This window comes from Giraffa tippelskirchi, chromosome 7, assembly GCF_054371585.1.
Source record: "Giraffa tippelskirchi isolate mGirTip1 chromosome 7, T2T-mGirTip1v1.2.pri, whole genome shotgun sequence".
Taxonomy (NCBI): Eukaryota; Metazoa; Chordata; class Mammalia; order Artiodactyla; family Giraffidae; genus Giraffa; species Giraffa tippelskirchi.
In genome coordinates, this window is record NC_137281.1 from 72379041 (window position 1) to 72402588 (window position 23548).

Sequence of the window (23548 nt, forward strand, 5' to 3'; positions counted from 1 at the left end):
CAAGCCCTCACACTGGGAAGGTGACCTTTGCTGACTGTTTGGTCTTACGGAGACCATCCATTCTTTCTCCGAGGTTCTGCCTGTACCAGACACATATAGGACGCTGTTCTGATACTTCCTTTCCTTGTTTCTTTCAAAATCTCTATTATATAGTGGACACCCTTCTAGATCACTTAGATCTAACTCATTCTATTGGGAACCTAGGCTGTGGCAATAACCACCACCATCATGAGAAGAGCCATGAGCAAGGAGGTCTGCGTTAGCAGGCTTGCAAGTGGCAAATGATGGGAGATGATCTGAGCGTCTATTAGCAGGGGAATGGGTCAACCCAAGATGGAGCATCTGCACTACAGCAGAGTCCTGGGCAAGGTGATTTCACGCATAGTAAACGAAAGACCTCGGCCTCACAATGGCTGCCCACGAGGGGAATCACTGTTGCTATTTAACAGTTGTACAGAGCGAGGCTCAGAGAGGCCCAGTGGTGTCACACCCCTAGTAAGTGGCAGGAGAGCCTGGATTCAGACTCAGCTCACATCCCTCCAGCTGCCTTCAGGCCCACTCTTGCACAGACTTCAGCTTGTCCTTCTAAGTGGATCTCAGCAGATAGTCCTGTAGTTGTCGCCCTCACTCTGCCATCCAGGCACCCTGACTTTCGCCCAAATGCACCCAGTCTCTTTCCTCCTGAATTTGCCTCTGCTGTCTTCTTCACTCAGAATCCTGTTCTTCCTTGTCTTCAGTCAACGACACCCTTTTCAAGGCCTAGCTCAAACACAAGTCCCCACGCCCTCCCGCACCATCTGAAAGCATGCTGTTGTTTTGAAATCTTTCGAAAGCCAACATGGTGTAAAGTGAAGAAGACGTTATCTTAGGACCCATCTTGCTAACGGACGCACAAAATAAATCAAGATAAAGCACAGATGCTCAGATACAGTTCACAGCTTGATGCTGAGATGCTGAATGTGGCTCCCAGGGAAGGAGCTTGTGAGGGGGGGTGGTGCATGCAGACTGCCTCTATAACAGCTCACTGCAAAACAAACCTGAATGTTATTTTTGCTTTTCACCTTTTTTTTTTTCGTAAAAGCAAAAATCCTCCTTGGATTTCTTTCGGTACAAAACAGGTACTAATGTAGGTCTTTCGTGAAAGAGAAGTGAGGTAAAGCAAACTTTCAAAAAGCAGGGGGATCCCTGTACCTCTGTCTTCCTGAAGCCTGCAGGCAGGGGCACCCTTTCCTGTACTTTGTACCGAGTAATAGTGGCTCAGAAGGTAAAGAATCTGCCTGCAATGCAGGAGACCCAGTTGGATCCCTGGGTCGGGAAGATCTCTTGGAGAAGGGAATGGCACTCTACTCCAGGATTCTTGCCTGGAGAATTCCACGGACAGAGCCTGGAGGGCTATAGTCCATGGAGTTGCAAAGAGTCAGACTCAACTGAGTGACTAACACTTTTACTTTCACTTCATACTGTTGGTGCCTGGCTTTGTTAATATGGTTCAGTGTCTGTCTGCAAGCAGGGCCTGGATCTAGACCACCTGTCTCCAGCTTCCATCCACCTATCCATCTGTCTTTCCAGCCAGCCAGCCAGCCAACAAGCAAGCATTTCTTGTTGTCTAAGGGAGAGGCCCAGGGTACACAGAGTGAGTGTGTGTGTGTGAAAATGATATGGAATTTTCACTAAAACTGGCTTCAGCCACTTTCCGTCCCGGTCTTGCAGGCTGACCACAGATATTGCAGTTGTATGTGTCACACTGCTTCCTCTTTTGTTGTCTCATTTTTCACCTTAAGAGCCTCTGAAAAAATCACTTTCTGAAGAATTTACTCATGGGTTGCTGTGCCCCTTACTGCCCTCCGGGGAGGTTTCTGACCTTCAGTTGTCACCTGGCAAATGCAGCCATAACAAAAAGCAGTGCCCTGCTCAGAGTCTGATTCATCACATGGAGCACCTCTGCGAGGCCACGGTGGCCAATTAGCCTTCAAGAGCAGCCACAGCTGAGTGTGCTAAAGGCACTCAGTGAGCTCACAGATGTGTATTAAACCCACTGTGCTGGGCTCTGCACGGGGAAATCTGCTTTGATCACCTCCCATGACCAGCCTCGGTCGTCTCTAAGTATAGATAGATCTTCGATGTGACGTTCAAGGTTCTGCGTGACCTGGTTTTGTCTTTTCTCTTTAGCTTTAGCTCCTACCTGCCCGGTGCCCTTTAGTTGGACAACACTTGGAGAAATAGCTCTGGTGGCATTTAATTCCTTCTGATTTTAAAAGTCCTAGGCCCATTATGACTCTGTGCTTTTGCACATGCTATTCCCACTGCCTGAAATGCCCCTCTTCCCTTCCATGCCTGGGGAACTCTCACTCTTCCCTGAAGACCTGGCTGTCTCTGTCACCTCCTCCAGGAAGTCTTTCAGAGTCTTCCAGAGGTACCTGCTCCATCTTCTCTCACTTCTGCTTCACATTTATACCCACTTCTGGTAGAGATAGGTAGAGGATGCACAGGAGAGAGAGGTTCTTTAACTTTCCACTGAGTAGAAATCTGAGTTTCCAGGGCCCTTGGAAAATTCTCCTCTGGATGTGGTCCTTGGTGATTCCTCATCAAAGTGTGTCTCACTAGGAATGCGTTGCTGCTGCTGCTGCTAAGTCGCTTCAGTTGTGTCCGACTCTGTGAGACCCCATAGACGGCAGCTCACCAGGCTCCCCCGTCCCTGGGATTCTCCAGGCAAGAACACTGGAGTGGGTTGCCATTTCCTTCTCCAATGCATGAAAGTGAAAAGTGAAAGTGAAGTCGCTCAGTGATGTCCAACTCTTCGAGACCCCATGGACTGCAGCCCACCAGGCTCCTCCATCCATGGGATTTTCCAGACAAGAGTACTGGACTGGGTTGCCATTGCCTTCTCAGAGGAATGCATTGTGGTGGGTGGAATCTGAAACACCATGACCCTCCTCAATCCTCTCCTGTGACTGCAAAGAAAATGGGGGCTTGAAGTGTTGAAGGTCACCTCCCCAGCAGAGGTACAGCCCAAAGGCCCACCAGTCTGCCTAATGCCCCAACTCCCCTCTCACTGCTTCCCACCCACAAAATCCTGCAAGAGATGCCACTGATGGTCTGTTCTATTTGCCAACAGAGGAGCGAGGCCATCTAGAAGGTTAACTAGTCTAGGGGCTGGGGTCGCCTCCCATCAAGTTTTAGCAAACTTGAGTCCAACACTTTTCTTTCCCTTTTCACTAAGAGGTGAAATGAAGCTCCCCTTTTGCAGTTTAAGTACCTAAACCCCCAGGCAAACCACCGGGGGAGTAGCTAGCAATTTGGGGGAATCAATTAAAGTTCCTTTGGGTTTCTCACTCAACCTGGAAGATGAATCCAATTCTCCAAGCAATCTTTTACAATAGGAAAAGAAAATGATATTCAGCAGGCAACCATTGTTTGCTAGGCACCTTCTGGGGGAGCCAGTGGGCAAGTTTGTGGAGTAGGTCATTTGATCCTTATTGTGCAAAAATTGACACGCCTACAAGTGAAAGGACACCCAGGGGCTGAAAGACAAGGACTTTGACATTGGATGAATCTGGGTTTTAATCTCAGTACTGTCATTTAAGAGCTTGGTGACCCTGGGCATGACCGCAACCTCTCTGAGCCTTAGTTTTCTCTTTTATAAAATGGGGGTAATGATATGTCATTCTTCACTTGGTGGTTGTGAAAATGCAGAGAGCAAAGGTATGTAAAACACTTTGTGCCTGGCATATGGCAGGTTACATTAAACATAATAATAGTATAAGAATAATACTTCATAATAAAAAATGTTGCCTTTTATTATTGTCGAAAGCCCCATAGCCAGGAAACTGCATTCACACATGCTCTATATATGTAGGGAGTGGATCCCAGGGTAGAAAGTGTGCTGGGTGCCAGGAGACAGCGGTGAACATGGGAGACAAATCTTGGAGCTTCTACGACTGCGTGGTGGTGGTTGGGGGGTGCAAATATGAAGTAACTCACAGCAGAGCTGCTGACTCAACTGCAGTATGTTGACAGTTCTATAAAGGGGGAGTGTAAGAAGCTACAGGCTTCCCTAGTAGCTCAGCTGGTAAAGAATCCCCCTGCAATGCAGGAGACCCCGGTTCGATTTCTGGGTTGGGAAGATCTGCTGGAGAAGGGATAGGTTACCCACTCCAGTATTCTTGCCTGGAGAATCCCCATGGACAGAGGAGCCTGGCGGGCTACAGTCCATGGGGTCGAAAAGAGTTGGACACGACTGAGCGACTAAGCACAAGGAGCCACAGTGATACACAGTGGAGGGACCCGTCCTGGTCTGGAGGATATGGGATTTGAGATCGAACAGAAAGGAAAAGGGTCACTCAGTGAAAACAGGGGACAAGTGGGCTCCAAACAGAGGACAGCTCCTACAAACACTGGGAGGCAGCGAGTCGGGGATGTTTGCAGAACCATAGGAACCCTTAGGGGTGGGGGGGCGGGGTGTGAGTGGAGGATGACGCGACTGGAAGGCCAGAGGTGGCTTTACGTCCAGCAGTCCTGCGGGGACATCAGGGGGGCGGGGAGTGGCCGCAGGGTGGCAGGGAGGCCTCACTGGGCCCTGCTGGCTGCTCCCAGTTATCATGGCTGGTAATGAGACGCAGGGGTCACTGGGTCCCTGGCAGGCAGTTCCTCATCTTTATGAGCGATAATGTCCCAGAACATTGCCCCGTCACTTCGCCATTTCGAATGTTCTAGGTTCCTGGTGCTGCTGGCATCAGAGAGTGGCCCCAGGGTCAGCTCCCCTAAGAGCGCTGCCCGCCCAGGAGTCCCAGAGGGGCCTGAGAAGTGGAAGTTATATCAGCAGCATGACTCACATTCTTGAAGGAGGGAAGACGGGTCTTCCAAGTCCCACGGTGGCCGCAGAATAAAGGAGCTGAGCAGCGTGACTGGAGGCCAGGTGGCAGGGTCCATGCCACTTCAGAAAGGCTGATAGAGCTCTGGGACTCCATCACTGGGAGACTGGGATGCAGGGCAGGGCCCGGGGGCGCACCCAAAGGGTGAGGTGGGTCCAGCCTCCAGCAGTTCAGACACTGCCTCGCGATGGGGGCGGGGGCCATGGAGGGTAGGGAGCAGCAGGGGGCTGTGGGACCTGGGAGGATGCTGTGGGTGATGCTGTGGGTGGTGGCAGGTGACAGCTGTGTGTGTGTGCAGAAGGCAACATCTTATGGGGCCTGGAAAACCCCATGAATGCTAAAAACAGACAACTGACCCAGCAGTTGCACTTTGAGGAATTCATCATATGACCTGGAAGTGGTGTTCAAGTCCCTGTGACAGCATGCAATGCAATCATCAAAAGAATCAATTGTACCAGTTTCTCATATTTTTTAGATTCCACATATAAGTGATATCATACAGTATTTGTTTGTCTGTGTCTGACTTACTTCACTTCAGCATAATACCCTCTAAGTTCATCCATGTTGCCATAAATGTCAATATTTCATTCTTGGTTATGGTGGAATACTATTCCATGGTATATATGCACCACACCTTTTTTATCCATTCACCTGTGATAGACACTCAGGTTGCTTCCATCCCTTGGCGACTGTAAATAATGCTGCTATGAACATTGGAGTGAATGTTTCTTTTCAAATTGGTGGGGTTTTTTTTCCAGATATATACCCAAGAGTGAAATTGCTAGGTCATATGGGAACTCTAATTCTAGTTTTTTCAGAAACTTCCTTGCTGTTTTCCAAAAAAGAAGCAGACTCACAGATACAGAGAACAAACTAGTGGTTACTAGTAGGGAGAAGGATGGGAGGGGGGGACAATATAAAAGTAGTGGATTAAGAAGTACAAACTATTATGGATAAATAAGCTACAAGGATATATTGTAAATGTTACGGTTTACTATATTGTATGCCTGTAACTTACATAGTATCATATATCAACTGTATTTCAATAAAAAAATTAAACTTAAATAAAGGACTGTCACAGGCGTTTGGGCTGATGTGGAATGTTTTCCGCATGTGTAGAGTGTGACATGCCAAAGGGGGCACGTGTGCCTGCTCTCGTGCTCTTGCACTGACACGCAGACTAGTCCAGGCAGGGCACATGTGAAAAGGGACTGACTGCTTCCAGGGAGGTTGATGGGGGCTGAGCCAAGGGTGGGGGAAAGACTTCCTTCACCATATGTCCCTTGGGACCTTGGGAATCTTTTTACCATAATCAATGCTATGGTTTTTCCAGTAGTTACGTATGGATGTGAGAGTTGGACCATGAAGAAGGCTGAGCACCAAAGAACTGATGATTTCAAATTGTGGTGCTGAAGAAGATTCTTAAGAATCCCTTGGACAGCAAGAAGATCAAACCAGTCAACCTTAAAGGAAACCAACCTGAGATATTCATTAGTTGGACTGATGCTGAAGCTGAAGCTCCAATACTTTGGCCACCTGATGCAAAGAGCCAACTCACTGGAAAAGACCCTGATGCTGGGAAAGATTGAGGGCAGGCGGAGAAGGGGATGACAGAGGATGAGATGGCTGGATGGCATCACCGATGTGATGGATATGAGTTTGAGTAAACTCCTGGAGTTGGTGATGGACAGGGAGGCCTGGCCTGCTGTAGTCCATGGGGTTGTAAAGAGTCAGACACGATTGAGCTACTGAACTGACTGACTAGTCAATCAAGGCCCTTTACTAATAAGTCCTCTGCTCCAAGCTCACCCTCAGGGACCGCTCTTCCCGCAGTCACTGCATAGGACTGATCAGGCCCAGCCCCTCCAATTGCTTCTCCTATCATTTGCATAAAGATGACAATGCCTGCCCGGCCCTAGCCCTGCATGATCTGGCCTCTGTCAACCTTTCCAGCCAATTCTCAGGGTGGGGAGCAGAAATGTAGCTGTGCAGGAAGTGCTGAGGAGTTTGCATTTAGTTCTAAAGGCAGCAGGCCAGCCCTGGAGGTTCAACCAACAGGTCCGAGATTGCTTAGAGAACTGGTGGCATGTGGGACACCACCCTCTTGATCCCAGTCAGCTGTCAATGATGCACTTCTGACCAATGAACATACGTCGGATGCTTGGTTCACAACACGCCTAGGTCTATCTGCTCTCTGAACATCCTCTCACTCACGCTTTACCACAACATCCTGTGGCAAGAGGTCTTTTCCTCATTTTAAAAATGCAGAAACCCAGGTTCAGTAAAGTGAGGTTGCCCAAAGTCTCAATATCACCAAGTTGAAAAGTCAGAATTTGAACCCCCGTCTGTCTGACTCCATAATCCTGGTTCTCAGTTGCTATTATTCCACCTTTCCTACAGAGAAAGAAACTACGCCCTTCAGGCTTTCCAAAGAGATGGTGTGAGTTCCTTGGGCATCTGCAGCTGAAGATACTTCCTCTTTTGCTGTCTTTGATCTTCATGGTTGTAGATTTCTAACTCCTTCCCCACAGTGGGCTTGATGTTGGGTAAAAGCCTCTTACGAAAGTAAATGATTTCTGGTTGAGATTGTTCGTTAGAGAGAAATGCCTTGGGCTCCTGGTGGTCGGAGTTTTTGGTTCCACCCTTTTGTGTCTTCTGAGCTGACAGGGATCCGAAGCTGGGATTGTTTTCACTTCTGCTCTCAACCCCATCTTGTCCCAAACACTGCAGCCCCCTCGATGGGGGAGAGTGCCCCTCTGCACAGGCTGAGAGGTGAACGGACCCAAATATTGTCTGGAATTTGGGGCAGGTTCTGTAACCGCTGCTGTTGGCATAGCCAAAGAAGAGCCCCACACATGTGTGTCTACCAGCCCAGAAAGGCATGGTGCAGCAAAGCGGACATTTTCCTATGATGAACATCATCATTCAGGCATCACAGTGTGGCAAGATGACCTGGGCTGGAAGCCATAACACTGACCTCTTCCATCTGCTGAGCACCCACAGGTAGCTTAGTATCTCTGGGCTGCTCTGCAGAGCTCAGTCATATCCGACTCTGCAACCCCTTGGACTATGGACTGTAGCCCGCCAGGCTCCTCTGTACATGGGATTCTCCAGGCAAGAACTCTGGAGTGGGTTGCCATTTCCTACTCCCAGGGATCTCCCCAACCCAGGGAGTGAACCCGCATCTCTAGCGTCTCCTGCCTTGGCAGGCAGATTCTTTACCACTGCACCACCTGGGAAGCCCCAAATATCTCTGTGAGGCACAGAGTATTATTAGTTCCATTTGACAGATTGTGAAACTCAGGTTCAGATGTTAAGTCACTTGTCCAAAGGTCCACACCTGGTAAAGAGGCAGGCAATGGGCTTTGAACCAGGTCTAACTCCATTGTCTCTGAGTGTCCATCGCCAACCACCATCGTCCCCCCACCAACTAAGACATGCACATAATTCAGTTCATTTAGCCCACTTGTGTGACCAGTTAGACTAGTTGTGTGACCATTTCTTGCTGAGGTGTTTTCTTTTCAGTGAGAGACCCAGGTCATCTGCCTGGCCTCTGATAACGGATGATGTGGGAAGCTGAAGCCACATCGAGTGACAACAAATTCCCTTGGTCATTGTTGTTTAGGAGCATCTCTATTTCTTCCTTTTTTTCCAATTTAGGTGAAAGGCACATAAGATCAAAGTGCACAGTTCAATAGTATTCAGTCCATTCATGATGTTGTGTAACTATCCCATCTTTACTTGGTTTTCACACATGGTCATCACCCTGAAGGGAACCTACACCTGTTAAGCAATCACTCCCTGTCTCCGGTTCCCAGCAACCACCGACTTGCTTTCAGGCTCCATAGAGTTTGCCTATTCTGGACATTGGGGACACAAAGGGAAGGAGGATCTCTGAGTCTCTTTCATAGCTTATGTTTCCCCTTCATCCACCTCGGGGCTCAGGCTACATATTCAAGCATCATCCTGGACCACAGTCTTTCCTTCATCCCCAACATTCAACCCATCAGCAAAGTCGATAGACTTTCCCTCTGAAATGCACACGTCTTGAATGAGGCTACTTTCTTTGGTTGCTGCCATCCTGGCCCGAGTCCCAGCCAGCACCATCTCTCGTCTGGACTTTTCTGACAGTTGTCAACAGGCATCTCTGCTCCTCCCTTTAGTCTCCAGCACTGCCCTCCTGCTCCTGTCTCACCCACACTGTCCCTTATACACGTTCCTTGGCTCACAAGACCACCACCCCCAGGATCCGTGCCCCATCTCTCTGACCTCCTTCCTCGTCCTCAGGACTCACTGGGTACCCGGCCACTCTGACCCTGCCCTGGAGCCTTGGACGTGCACAATCCCTCCTCAGGCCTCTGCCTTGATCTGCTGCTGATGTGGACACTGGCATCTTGGCTCAAATATCAGTTCTGTGGAGGGCATCCTTCTTGACCCCTGGAGCAGCAGCAGCTCCTTGGACCCTCACCTTATCCCCTCCATTTGGCTCTCCACAGAGAGAGCCAATTTTTTTGGCACTTTTTTCTTTTTTTCCCTATTTGTTCACTGTATCTCTCTCCTGAATAGAAAATAGGCATCATGAAGGCCAGGATCAATTTTTTGCCCCCTGACAGGCACTTAAGGGGGCTCAATTCATATTTATTGGGTTGACTGATGCATACTGAAAGCAGCCATCATTGCAAGATAATACCCCATTTATGGGGTGCTTTGAAAGTGTAGGCAATGGTCTAAGAACTGATATTTACATACTTTACCCCATCTAATCTCTCTGCAACAGCCTTCTTACATGGACACCATTATTTATCTCCACTTTATAGATGAGGAACTTGAGGTTTATGGTGCTTTGTAACCCGATCAAAGCCCATGACCAGACTTGTGGTAATAAGTGTGGGGAAGATCTGGGTGGGGGTACTTTCCAAGACAGGGATTCGATGGGGCCAAATGAAAATTCTACCTTGATTCTTCTGGGGGAGATGATACCCTGGATTGCCAGTGTTTGCAGGGGGACCCAAATCTCTGCCACCCAGGACAAAACTCTGTGGGGTGCAGAGGCTGGGTGGAGAGGGCTCTGGGTAGGGAATTTGGAACCTGAGTTTGAGACCCTGGTGTGACTCTGACTTGCTCTGTTACCTCCCACAGGTTTTACGCCACCAGTTTCCTCAGCAGAAAAGAGGGAAGATGGGCTTAGAATATCTTAAAAGTTTCTTGTAGCAATTTGATGTGCGTGCATGTCTGGAGGGGATGGGAGGGAAAGAATCACAAACTCCCAGACTAATTAAAATAAGAGGGCTCTGGGTAGAAACAACACTCAGTGGTCATCTGGTGCTCAGGAACCCCTTCTATAGCATCCCAGAGAGGCAATCATCCCCAGTGGCCTTGCATAGCTCTGGTGATGGGGGCTTACTAGCTTATAAATTATTTGCCAGTCAATCATGGCCATTTAAAAATCCTTATAGAATCCTACATACTCTTTCATTTGAAAGCATACCCCCATATTGCATACCAAATGCATTACAATATTCCTAGAACACATTCCATAGAAAATAGGATTTATATTTAGCTGTTTAGTATAAAGAGCTGCCACTGACTAGCTGTCATAAATTGTCAATTAAACAATTATTATTTGTAATTTGGTGGGGTTTTTTTTTTTTGCATTTTAGATCTGGTATTTGTGTGTGTGTGTGTGTGTATGTGTTTGCAGACATTTTTGTAGGTTCCTGAAAGGCTATGAGGCCCCAGAGAACTAATCTAAGTCCCTTTTCCTGGACAGCCTCACAGAGCTCCTGTGTTGTTGCTTCTCTGTGATACAAAAGTCCTCAGGCCCTCCAACTGAACACCTCACGGCCCTTGTCACTGCCAGTACCGCCCTCACCAGCACCACTGTCACATCACCACGACGGGCATCAGCACCAGCGGTGACAGTGGAGCTGGGCACCAGACCCGCCCTCACCAGCACGCATGTCCCTTCCTCCCTGTTCCACCCCCACCTCACTTCAGCAAGGCACTGCCCTCCCAGCAGGGTATATAGCCTGCTCTCAGAGGGCGAAGGTCCTGCAGCTCACTGGGTCACCTTAAAGATATCCACAGCAAACAGCGAATGTTTGCCAGGAACATTCACTCACTGGTTATCTTAGGTAGTCCTCTCTGCCCTCCCCCACTTTCCACACCCTCCACGTGCCATACTTCAGAGTGAGTCCTGCAGGAGAACTCCCTGTGCAGCTGCCAGGGCAGTCGCTATTACTACACTTTGCCAAGATGGCTCGGAGAGGCCGAATGCCTGGGCTGAGGTCACGCAGCTGGCCAGAGGAGGGAAGAGCCCTCTCGGTTTCCAGTTGCAAACAGCATATCCTGTCTGAAGCCTCCTGTGTTCCCCAACCTCATGCATTCATGGACCAACTCCATGATTTTGCCAAACTCACAAAATACACCAGTTCTATTTTGTACTTAACATTTTTCTTTAAAGTGATGGAATGAATTACAAAAGGAATTTTGTCTTATTATTACAATAATCACCGGGATCACTTTCCTCAAACAGGCTACCCTGCAAACAAAGGCAGTGGAAATAGAGCTGATTTTATGAAATTCCATGTAGCTGCTGCTGCCTGAAAAGCCAGCCTAACCCACTCCTAGTTATAAAGGCTCTGCTACAAAGGTGTTAAAGACACATTAGCACCTAACTGATAACTTTCTTTGCATAAAGAAGAAAGTCTGAAGGAGAACTAAAAGCCAACCTATTCACCATGTGATGGGATGATTGTTGTTATCTGAGACAACTGACCATCCAAGTCCACCCCAGGCCGCTCAGGGCCACCGGCCACACTGGAGTCTTTTGCTCAACCCAGGAAGCTAATGCTGTGTAGTGGAGAGGAACCGGGAACCTGTTGGAGGCTCAGTTTTCCCATCTGTAAATGAGCATAAAACCACAGCATGCGATGCTGGCAAGAAGAAATGTGAAGGTAACGGGACGTTAGAGACGCAGTGGCTCCTTGGTAAATGTCTCTCCCTGCCCCATGGCCATTCTCTGGTCTTCCTGCCCGCCCTTCTACAAGAGAAGGCACCCAGGTAAACACGTCTTCATCTGGAAGATCTGAGCACAGGGGCAGCTCTTGGGCAGGGCTGCATACTCTCCAAGGCTGGCTGGGACCGTGTGTGGGTCAGAAGGCTTCTCCTTCCAGCCCGCCTCTCACCTTTCCCCATCTCAGCCCTGAGAAAAATAAGGTCTTTCCCAGCAGCTGCCACAGGTTCAAATCCCAGCTCTGCTACTTGCCAGGGAGGAACTGTTAGCCAGGCAGCTTTGCCTTGAGCCTCAGTTTCCCTTTCTGCAAAACGGGGACACTAGTCCCAAACACACAAGGGTGTAGAGTGGCTTGTGGGGGGTTAAGAGCAAGGGGCCCCCAGGACCAGTGACCTGGGCCACATTCTGGCCCCACCGCCTCTTTATGCGGCCATAAGGAGCAGGGACTTGGATTCTCCCACCTCAGATTCTTCACCTGGCACAATGGAAATAACAGGAACCTTCCCGTTATCTGACTGTTGTGAGGAGTAGCTGGGCAAACGTGTGTGAAGCTCCAGAGACTACTAAGTGCTGAGCGCAAGGAGTGCTCTACAGATGCCCAAACACTCGGCACAAGGCCAGGACCAGAGCCCGCGTCCCTCCAGCTGCCTGCTGGCCTCCAGGCCCCTTCTCCCCCAAGGCCCCCCATACCCTCCCCTCAGCTACACGCCCCCAGCCCCCAGCCCTGGGGACCAAATCACTGCTGCTTGGCTTCTACTCCGGATGCAGGCTTTCTGAAGATGCTCACTCAACACAATTCCAAATACACACAAAACTGTAGGCTTAACTGTATTATTTATGAGAGGTGATACTGCAAATGACATTTATATGTTCAAAACTGGAAGAACAGTGGCGTAAATTATGTCCTAATGGAATTACTAGAGCTTTTGCTATCACCTTTTGGAAACTATGAAATAAGAAGAAATGCTTATATTTATGTAGTAAAACAGCAGGAATCAGATTGTATACAGATGATGACTGCAACTATGAACTCCTACCCTGTTAACTGGCTGGGGAGAAACACAACAAATGAAGTTTATGTCTAGAAGGGCAGGCTGGATGGTAATAGTGGCTTTCTTTGGATGGTGATACAATGATTTGTTACTGTTTTTTTTTTCTACATCTCCTTATTCAAAATCTTCTACATTGAGAATTGATCCTACTGGGACTAAAAAGCAACATGAAGATGCAGAAGTGTGTCTAATATATTCTCCTTATGTCAAAGATGAGAATACATACATATATATGTAAACATGTGTTTATATATGGTGCTTCCCAGGTGGCGATGGCAGTAAAGAACCCACCAGCCAATGCAGGAGATGGAAGAGACATGGGTTCAGTCTCTGGGTCGGGAAGATCCCCTGGAGGAGAGCATGACAACCCACTCTAGTATTCTTGCCTAGAGAATCCCATGGACAGAAAAGCCTGGCAGGCTACAGTCCATAGCATCGCAAAGTGTCAGACACGACTGAGGTGACTTAGTACACATGCATGTGTTTATATATGAAGTGTATATGTTTTTGCATGAAGAAAATCTGAAAAGATACATTGCAACAAAATAAAATTGACCCCCTCTTTGGGCAAGGTAGACAGGGCCTTTGAATATTATATCATGTACCTTTTTATGGGCTTCCCTGGTGGCTCAGTTGGTATCGATCCCTGGGTTGGGAAGATCCCCTGGAAGACAGCATGGCAACCTATTCCAGTATTCATCCCTGGAGAATCCCCTGGACAGAGGAGCCTGGAGGGCTGCAGTTCATGGCAATGCAAAAAACTGGACACGACCGAGTGACTAAGCATGCACACACCTTTGTATATTGTACTTCTGAGCCATATCAGTGTTTTATTTAATGAAAAAGTAAGAAGAAAAAGTCCTAGCTATATAATAAACCTTTAGAAAAAGGCAGTATTTTCCCAAATGGGGGAAGGGTGCTACTGAAACAAAGGAATCCTTACTGGGAATCAGTTCAGTTCAGTCGCTCAGTCATGTCCGACTCTTTGTGACGCCACGAACTGCAGCACGCCAGGCCTCCCTGTCCATCACCAACTCCCGGAGTCCACCAAAACCCATGTCCATTGAGTCGGTGATGCCATCCAACCATCTCCTCCTCTGTCGTCCCCTTCTCCTCCTGCCCTCAATCTTTCCCAGCATCAGGGTCTTTTCAAATGAGTCAGCTCTTCGCATCAGGTGGCCAAAGTATTGGAGTTTCAGCTTCAGCATCAGTCCTACCAATGAATATTCAGGACTGATTTCCTTTAGGAGAGACTGGTTGGATCTCCTCGCAGTCCAAGGGACACTCAGGGGTGAATCAAGTCAGCTGGGGTCTTACTGGACCGAGTCCACCAGTGTCTGCTGTGACTGACAGGCCCTGTGGATCCAGTGTGTGCTGTGACTGACAGGCCCTGTGGATTGCAGGGCTTTCCAAAAAGCCAAATAAGATCCCAGACCCACTCTCTCTCTGCCAGCCCTACTTTTACCATGACAATGATGCTCCCAGGACCTGTCAGGGAATGTAGGGCAAGGGAAAGGTACTAGGGCAGAGAAAACTAGGAGGCTGGTCAGACCTCCTAGGTCCGAGGGCCTAGGACCCAGGCAGGCTGTGTGTGAACAGTCTACATCCTCCGGGATATGGGGGGTACAAGCATGGTGACCCAGAGATTGGATCGGGACTTGGGCCAGAGGTTGGGCCACTGTGGTCAGTAAGAGCCCGGTGCCACGCGATCACCACATTCTTCAGGAGAAACTGGAAATATGATGTTTAAGTGAGTGAGTGAAAGTTGCTCAGTTGTCCAACTCTTTGTGACCCCATAGACTATAGAGTCCATGGAATTCTCCAGCCAGAATACTGGAGTGGGTAGCCTTTCCCTTCTCCAGGGGATCTTCCCAATCCAGGGGCCAAACCCAGGCCTCCTGCATTGCAGGCAGATTCTTTACCAACTGAACTATCAGGGAAGCCCTTAAGCGAGTACTTCTGGCTTTAAAATAAAACATCTAGGCGACTTCCTGGTGGGCCAGTGCTAAGACTCCGTGCTCCTAAGGCAAGGGTACGTGCATGCTAAGTCGCTTCAGCGTCCAACTCTTTGCAGCCCCAAGGACTGTAGCCCACCAGGCTCCTCTGTCCATGGGGCTCTCCAAGCGAGAATACTGGAGTGGGTTGCCATGCCCTCCTCCAGGGGATCTTCCCCACCCTGGGGTTGAACCTGTGTCTCTTACATCTCCCGCATTGGCAGATGGGTTCTTTACCACTAAATGCAGGGGGGCTGGGTTCAGTCCTTGGCCAGGGAACTAGATGCCACAGGCCTAGAAGTAAAGATTGAAGATCCTGTGCGCTGCAACTAAGATCTGGAGTAGCCAAATAAATAAATAAATATTTAAAAAGAAAGAAAGGAAGGAAGGAAGATCTGAAAATATATACAGTCTTTGAAAAAAATAAATAAAAGACCCAAACTTTTCAATGAAATCTCATTTTAAAATAATGGCTTAAAAGAAAAAATCTTATAGTTTCCTGCGAAAGTCCTCCACCAGCAGGCGTCTATGACCTTGGCACATTCCTGGTGCTCTCAGAGAGCAAGGTCGGCCCCCAGGATCTGGTTGTTTTTCTAACCACCTTCTTGCCTTTCATACGGCTTTGCAAATTCTGCCCTAGACCAAATCCATCAGTCAGTGTTCGAGGTGGGGGGGTGGGGGTCTGACATTTACCCATCTCTGCCCTGGGAGTGTGGTACGGAGTCCAGAAGAGGGGTGATTGAGTCTAGCAATGGGCTTTCTCTGGGGTAGTGAGTGTTCTGCGTCTGGAAGGGATGCGCAGTCGTGCCATAGCCAGGACTCCTGTGGCCTTCAGAGGCCAGAGTCTCTGCCCCTTCTGCCCTCCCCAGCCTCAGTTTCCCCTCCCCACTTATCACTCAGAAGTCTTCACCCTTCCTTTCACTCTCGACAGTCTCACACCTCTGTGCCTTTGCACAGCCCAATCCCTCGGTCTGGACCCCCTCTACTGCTGCCTCTATGGTCGTGTCTCAGCCACCAGGAAAACGCCACCCTCACGGGCCAGCTCCCACAGCTCCCATGCCTCCCCGTCACAGCAGCCTGGGAGGCTGGCCTTGGCATTTCCCGTGTCATTCATTATTTAGACTCCACGATCTCCTTCAGGGGCTTCTGTCTGCCAAACAGCTTTAGACTCTGTCCCCTTCCCTCCAGCGGCAGTGCTCCGCCTTCATCTCTGCTCATCTGGAAAGAGCAAGGGTATCCAGACGGGGTGCCTGGTCTCCCCTTCTCTCCCCAGCACCTTGGCCTCTGTGCTGTCTGGGGAAAGGGCACTTTTCAAAAGTGCAACCTGATGGCCTCTATCCTCAGCCTCCAATCTCTGCCTGGGTCCTGCGGCCTATGGGGCTAAGTCCACACTCTTCTGCTTGGCACTGCAGGCTTTCCATGATCAGGACCTTGGCAAATTGAATCCTCTGTTACCTCCTTCCACTGTCCCCAGAGCCTCAGGCAAAACCTAATTGTTCTGAACGCCCTGAGCACACCTGGAGGCTTTGCAGCCGTGTGTCTACACACCTCTCCCTATGCCTTTAATACCCAGACACTCTGCCTACCTGCTGCACTCCCGCTCACCCTGCACCCAGCTCGGCAAATCCTCCCGCTTCCCCCCGGGCAGTGGGTATCCCAGTCTCCGAGGTCTACTCGCAACTTCAGGGCTGCTGCTGTCCTGCTGTTGGCTGCAAGCCTGCCTTCCCCACAACGCCTGGGTCTTTGGGCAGGTGTGGCGCTTCTCTGTCTCTAGGTCTTCGGGGACCACCAGGACTAGGAAGAAGCAGGCCACCAGGAAGTGTTTGTTAAGTGACCGAGTGAGGGGGCCGGATAGCTCTAATGTTCAGAGAGGGTTTGGAGGTTGGAAGATTCCTCTCCTGGGGAAAGTGGGTGACTCTAGAGCTGAAAGTGGCCAAGGTGGAGACCTGGGCCGAGCTGTTGACAATTCTTCCTACTGTGCCTGGCTGCCACATGCTCCTGGAGACTGTCCCCATGGGGCTGGCGATAATCAGCCACGCTGCCTGCTACGATCTGTGACCAACTTGGCTCCAGCCACCTTTCTCTCACTGCCATGGCGCCAGGCCGGCGCCTCCTGGCAGGGCTGCCACAGGGAAGCTGGCATCAATGAAGGGCAGAGTTGGAAAGGCCCTATGAGGTCAGCCAGCTCATACACCTGTGTCTGTTTTCAGATGGGGCAGCCGGGACCCAGAGGGGGGAGCCACTTGCCCAGGGTCACACAGGAGGCCAGTTCTTCTGGATTTTATGAGATACTAAAAAGGATAATCAAAAGAAACCTTGAGGGGGGATAGAAAAGGCCTGGGGGGTGTCAGGGAAGGCCCTTGAGACCAAAAGAACAGGGAAGCTCTTTCTGAGGCTGACCCCAGAGCTGCTTTGCAAAGGAGGATGGGGTGGCAGTTGGGAGTAGGGGAATCACCCCTGCAAAGGACTCACACAGCGACGGGCTTGCTGCTCTGAGGTTGGCTTGGCCATAGCAGAGTGAGGGCAGATGCAGTCAAAGATAGGGCCAAGGCCCTGTCAGGCAGGCCCGGTACTGCTCTGTGGGGTTTGCGGTTCGGTCTAAGTTAGGGAAGCATGCAACCAAGTTTTAAAGCTGATTTGAAAAGACAGTGCTGCAAACAAGATACACAAATGGCCAAGAAGCACCCAAAAAGATGTTCAAATTAATTAGCCATCAGGGGAATGCAAATCAAAACCGCAATGATATCACTTCACACCCACTAGCATGGCTAGGATCCAAAAGTCAGATCATAAGCATTGGTGAGGATGGGAAGAAACTGGAAACCTCAGACAGGGCTGAGGGGAATGTAAGATGGTGCCACTGCTTTGGAAAACATTCTGGTGCTTCTTCAAAGGATTAAACCCAGTGTTATCATATGACCTCATAATTCTACTTTTAGGTACATACCTCAAAGAAATGAAAATTTATGTCCTGACAAAACCTGTATACAACTGTTCAGAGCAGTGTTACCCATAATAGCCAAAAAGGTAGAAATGACCCAAATACCCATCAACCATCAACTGATAAATGGATAAACAAAATTTGGTCTATCCATGCAATGGAATATTATTTGGGCCATAAAAAGCGGTGAAGTACTGACACACGCTACAACATAGATGGGCCTTGAGGACACTATGCTAATCGAAATAAGCCAGACACAAAAGGTCATATGTTGCATGATTCAACTGACATGAAATCTCCAGAATAAGCACACCTACAGATACAGGAAATAGACCAGTGATTTGTGGGGGTGGATGGATAGAGAGTCACAGCCAATGTGTACAAAGTTTCTCTTTGGGGTGATGAAAATGTTCTGGAATTAGATAGCAGTCACGGTTGTACAGCTCTGTGAATATACTCAAAGCAACTGGCTTGTATATTTGAATTTTATGGCAGGTGAATTATATCTCTATAAAGCTTTTATTTTTTTTTTAAAAAGAGACCACTCTGGCTGGTGGTGGGGGCAGAGTGGCAGCAGGGAGGCCAGGAGTGCCATTACGGGCTCAAAGGTGGCACTTGGTGAATATCCGCAGGTGCTCTGCACGGGCCAACCACGTTCAGGAAGGCCCTTCTCTTCTGTTCCAGGGTTTCTCAACTCAGCACCGCTGACATTTCGGACAGGTAAATTCTCTGTTGTGGGGGCCGTCCTGTGCGTTGTGGGATGTGGGGCAACATCTTTGCCCTCTACCCACTAGATGCCAGTACACCTCCCTACCCCCAGTTGTGATAATCAAAACTATCTCCTTATGTTGATAAATGTCCCTGGGCGGCCAAACTGTGCCCAGTTGAGAACCAGTGTTCTAACCTGTCTTGCTCACCTGGTGGGTTCTGCTTATCCTTCCAGAACAATTTCAGATACCATCTTGTCCGGGGAGCCTCCATTCTTCCTCCTCTGAGGCCCCACAGTCCCCTAAAACAATCCTCCCATCCCCACCACGGAAACCCTGCGGACACAGTTTACACACTGCTCTCCCCCACGTCTGTGCAGGGATGGCATCTTATGTACCTTTGGGTCCCCAGCACAAGGCCTGGCACTTCAGAGGTCACTGCTGAGCCATTTCTTTTCTTTTAAAAAGAAACAATTTAATTTTGGGGAGTCATGCCACACAGCTTATAGGATCTTCGTTCTCCGACCAGGGACTGACCCTGGGCCCCCACAGTAAGAGGCTGAGTCATAACCACCGAACCGCCAGTGAATTTCTTGAGCCATTTCTTCACCTGGAAAGTGCAGAGAAGCACTGCCTCCCCCAGGGTTTCTGTTGGTAAGTATTAAAGTGCCAACAGATGGAATCTGTTGACCCTTCCTGACTCCAGCTAGGAGTGCAGACTCTGAATTCAGGGGGCCTGGGTTTGAATCCTGTGTGATGCTGGGGAAGTGGCTGAAGAAATCTGACTCTCGGTTTCCTCTCTGAAAAATGGGGTTATCGATAGCACCTGCCTCACAGAATCACCACGAGCACACAGTAAAACACAACTAACGCCATATGGTGGTGGTATTCAAAAGTTAGTGTTCCTTCTTCCTTCTCAGATACCTGCCAGGCCTCAGCACAGAGGGGTCCCTATTGCTGACAGGCCTCCATACACCAGCTGTGTCCTGGGTGCTGGCCAGGAAGAGGTGGGAGCGGGTGGAGTATAAGGTCCTTAAAAGTCAGACAGTTCTATGTCCACTAATTATTATAGTATATGTTCATTGAATAAAATCTAGAAAGTTCATAAATTATAAAGTGGGAATAAATCTCCCATAGGCAAACACTGTTAACATTGTTTGGCTTATATCCTTCCAGTCTTTTTTCTAAGCACTTGCCACCAATTTGTGATGCCACGTATACACATATGCATGTCCCCATCTGTTAAGAACTGTCCATTTTTCATAGAGGACAGACTGGTGGTTGCCCAGGGGAAGGGGGCTGAGGGGGGAGGCAGTGGGAGGATGGGATTAGCAGATGTAAGCTGTTACATATAGAATAGATAGACAAGGTCTTACTGTACAGAACAGGGAACCATATTCAGGAGCCTATGATAAACCATAATGGAAAAGAATATTTTAAAAAAGAATGTCTCTCTCTCTAAATATATATTTACATATATGTATATATATATACACATATAACTGAATTACTTTGCTATAACAGCAGAAATTTAACACTATGTTGTAAATCAACTATACTTTAATTTCAAGTTTTTTTATATTGTGGTAAAATACAGATAACATAAAATTTATCATCAAGAAAAGGACTGTCCATTTTTATTAGCCACATGATGGTTCCATAGTTTCCTCAGTTGATCTCCTACTTTCGAACATTTAGGTACTCTCTATTGATGAATCTCTTTCCAGCTGAGCCTTGGTTTATATTCCCATCATCTTGTTTGGATGTCCTCCTCTTCTCTTAGAACATTTTTGGCAAAGGAACCCCTCCAGCCTGCCGGAACACTCATTTTCCCAGAGCACGGTGTCCAGTTTCCCATCATCACGGACTTTCTCCCTAAGCTGAGCTAAATCCTTGAGACTGGGACCCAATCTTTCTCCTCCTCTGGGGCCCTCGTGGAGATGGACCACAGCTGGATTTGTTTTCCCTTCAGACACCTCAGCCCAGAGGGTCAGTTCCATTAGTCATCATGAGAGGTTGCAGAAGGAAGCTTGTCCTTGCAACCTAGAGAGGCAGCCTAGGTTGAGGTTAATGGAGGTGAGAGGAACTGGGACAAGGCGGCAGGGGAAAGAAAAGAAGTTGGCGGGACAGAGTGCATCAGCCTGGTGTCTGCTTCATGTGTGGTGTTGGGTCGTGACCCTCCTTCCTTCCAGACCACTGGAGAAATCACCTGGCAAAGGAACCCCCTGACATATCACAGCCAGACTTGAGATTCACTTTCTCCAGCAACTATGTAGCTCCTCTTCCTATTACATGTTTCACAAGAAACCAGCCAACAAGAAAGCAACTAAGCAGGTGCCAGGAACACCATCCACCACCATATTTGGGGGGCAGTTCGGGGCTCTGAGAAGTACTCTACAGTCAGACAGGACTGGGGCCAATCCCAGGGCAGGCACTTCCCACCAGTGTGACCTTGTGGCAATCACAGACCCTGTGAGCCTTGGTTTTCTGTAAACTGGGATTTAATGGCACTGGCTTCCATGATTATTGCAATGACTATAGCCAATACCATATACATCACGCGCTGAGTTACCAGGCCTGGCAGGTGAAAAAGAAATGTTCTTTTTTCATTCTATTCAATTCTCCTCATAACTCAGGGTCAGAGGTGTCAATAAAGATCATTTACTAATTGCCTTTCATAACCTCCAGCAACAGGAGTCTCATGAACAAGAAGGAATTCATGACTTTCTATTACAAATAAGGAAACTGAGGCTCAGAGAGCTTCCGTCAGGAGTCTTTACTGGATATAAGCTGTCATCTCAAAGGCGACACGTCTAAAATAACCACCAGGATGTTGTATCTGGGTTGGGGAGTGGGGCTCCTGACAATCCCCTCCTCGTTCCATGGGCACTGCTTCATGCCCAGCTGGACCGCTAACCATCTCTGGCAAAGGAGACCAGGACGGATCTGGCACATACAAATGAGTTCCCAGGAGGCAATCCGCACCAGGACTCTGGCTACCAGAGTTAGGATAAGACAGCTGCCACCCGGGGAATACCACGACCCGCAGGCACCTGACTGCCCCACCTTCTTATCCTCACAACCACCTCAGAGTCTGCATGAGTCTGGCCCTATTCATGGGGGAGGAAACTGAGGCTCCCATGCTCAAGGTCAGCTGCACTCCTTAGGCGGCAGAACTGCGTTTCCAAGCCTCCAAGCCGAGGCCACCTGCCCGGCTCCATCCTGGAGGCTCGCTGACCAGAAGCTCCCGCTACCAGGTCCTCGCTCCCGGGCATCGGGGTGACAGTCCAGGGGGGCGAAGGCTCCCTAAGGAGCTGGGAGCCTTCTCCCGGCCCACCCCCTGCCCTCTATCGGCTTTCCTTAAGCAGAAAGTCGTTCCTTGCGCCCATAGACATCGCCCTGAGAAAACGCCAGCGCCCAGACATAGGGACAAAACATGGGCTGTTTCTGCGAAAGTGGGTTTTCCAAATCCATCCCCACGGGGGCAGCGGGGACTTCCGCGCGATCCCGCGCCCAGAGCACCACCGCAGACCGACCGGGGCTGCATCCCGCGCTTGCCACGTTCCCAGGGCGCCACCCCCGCGAGTCACAAAAGGAAACTGAGTCTCGCCGGCAAAGGGACTGGTCCAAGGTCAGGCACAGCCCGCACGCGGACCGGCCGGGGCGCGAACCCGGGGTCAGGGTCAAGCCGGCGACAGGGAACCGGGAGCAGCCGCCAGGGGCGCCCCTCCTCTCCACCAGGGCCTGCCCGGGGACCCCACCCCGGGCCCAGGCCCGGCGGGGAGGCCGCGGCCGCGTTACCTGGAGCTGCTGCTGCCGAGGTGGCTCCGCTCGGTCTCGCCTCCGTCCTGCGCCCGCGCCTGCTGCGCTCCGGGCAGGGATGGAGCGGGCGGCGCTCCCCTCCCGCCCGCGCCCTGCGCCTCGCACCCACTTCCTCGTCTCCGCCCCCAGCTCGCTGCTCCTGGCTCCCGCTCGCTCCTTCCCTTCCTTCCCTCTCCAAGTCTCTTTCTCTCCCTCTCTGTCGTCTCTTTCCCCCACGGCGCACGCACACACTCACATCCTCTCTTCCCCGGCTTTTCTGCCTCTCCCACACTCTCCCACACTCTGTCTTTTGCTTTCTCCTGGACCTTCTTTCCTTCTCTCTCTGCTTCTGACACTTTCTCTTTTGTCTTTTTTTGGTCACGCTCCCCCCTCTTTCCCTCGCTTTTCCCCCTCCCTCCCGCCCACTCCCCCCGCCGCCCCTCCCTCCCGCCCACTCCCCCTACTGCCTGGCCTGGGACCCAGCCTCCAGCTGTGTCTTCCCTGGCTAAGTGGAAGGGGACTCCTGACTGTGGTCCAGCGCTGGTTTCTGTCCACAGCTGGAGGGCCTGCCCTGGGAGGGCTAGACCCATGGGATCAGGTGGTACCTGCTCCCCTTGGGTGTCCAGCTCCCAGCCACCTGGAATCAAGCTAGAAGAGGGAAAAGTCTGGATAATTCTGGGATCTGGACTGGAAACAAAGAGGCTTAAGGGCACAGAGAAATCAGTTCAGGGGTTATTAATTTAAAAAAAAAAAAAATTCAGTGGAGTTTCAGAAATCCCCAGAGTGGATTTGTTCTAGTTGAAGGGATCGATGGAGAGAGAGAAAAGGTAGGAAGGAAGGTCTTGGGAAAAAAGGGCTCTTGGAGTAGGGAAAATAACACCTGCCTTTCAGATGAAAACATAGAGGCTCCATGGGACAAAGCCTCTCTTACAGATCAAGATATCAAAGCTGCTGTGTAACCCAGCAGACCTTGGTGGAGTGGAGCCTGGGTGGGCAGGATGTCGAGGGTTGTGCCAGGCCTGGGTTGCTAACTCAGTGTAAGCGAGGCAGGCAGTCAGATGAGCTGCCCCATCTGATATGTGGAGGGGAGTTTCTGCAGAAGCTTGGCAAAGCAGGGGGAAAGGGAGCTGGTTCTGCTGAGTCTAAGTTTCAGGTATGTGCTACTGC

At 49.8% G+C, this 23548-nt stretch overlaps 1 protein-coding gene across 6 annotated transcripts in view; it reads right to left on the reverse strand.

The window, feature by feature from the left end:
• The window catches only part of HRH2 (histamine receptor H2), a 49073-nt gene extending 26654 nt beyond the window's left edge, over positions 1-22419 (reverse strand). For all 6 annotated transcript variants that reach the window (XR_014058496.1, XR_014058494.1, XR_014058495.1 and 3 more), the window contains exon 1: positions 22382-22419. The gene's annotated coding sequence lies outside the window, so the exon portion shown is untranslated. The remainder of the gene's footprint in view (positions 1-22381) is intronic.
• Positions 22420-23548: the final 1129 nt, after the last annotated feature.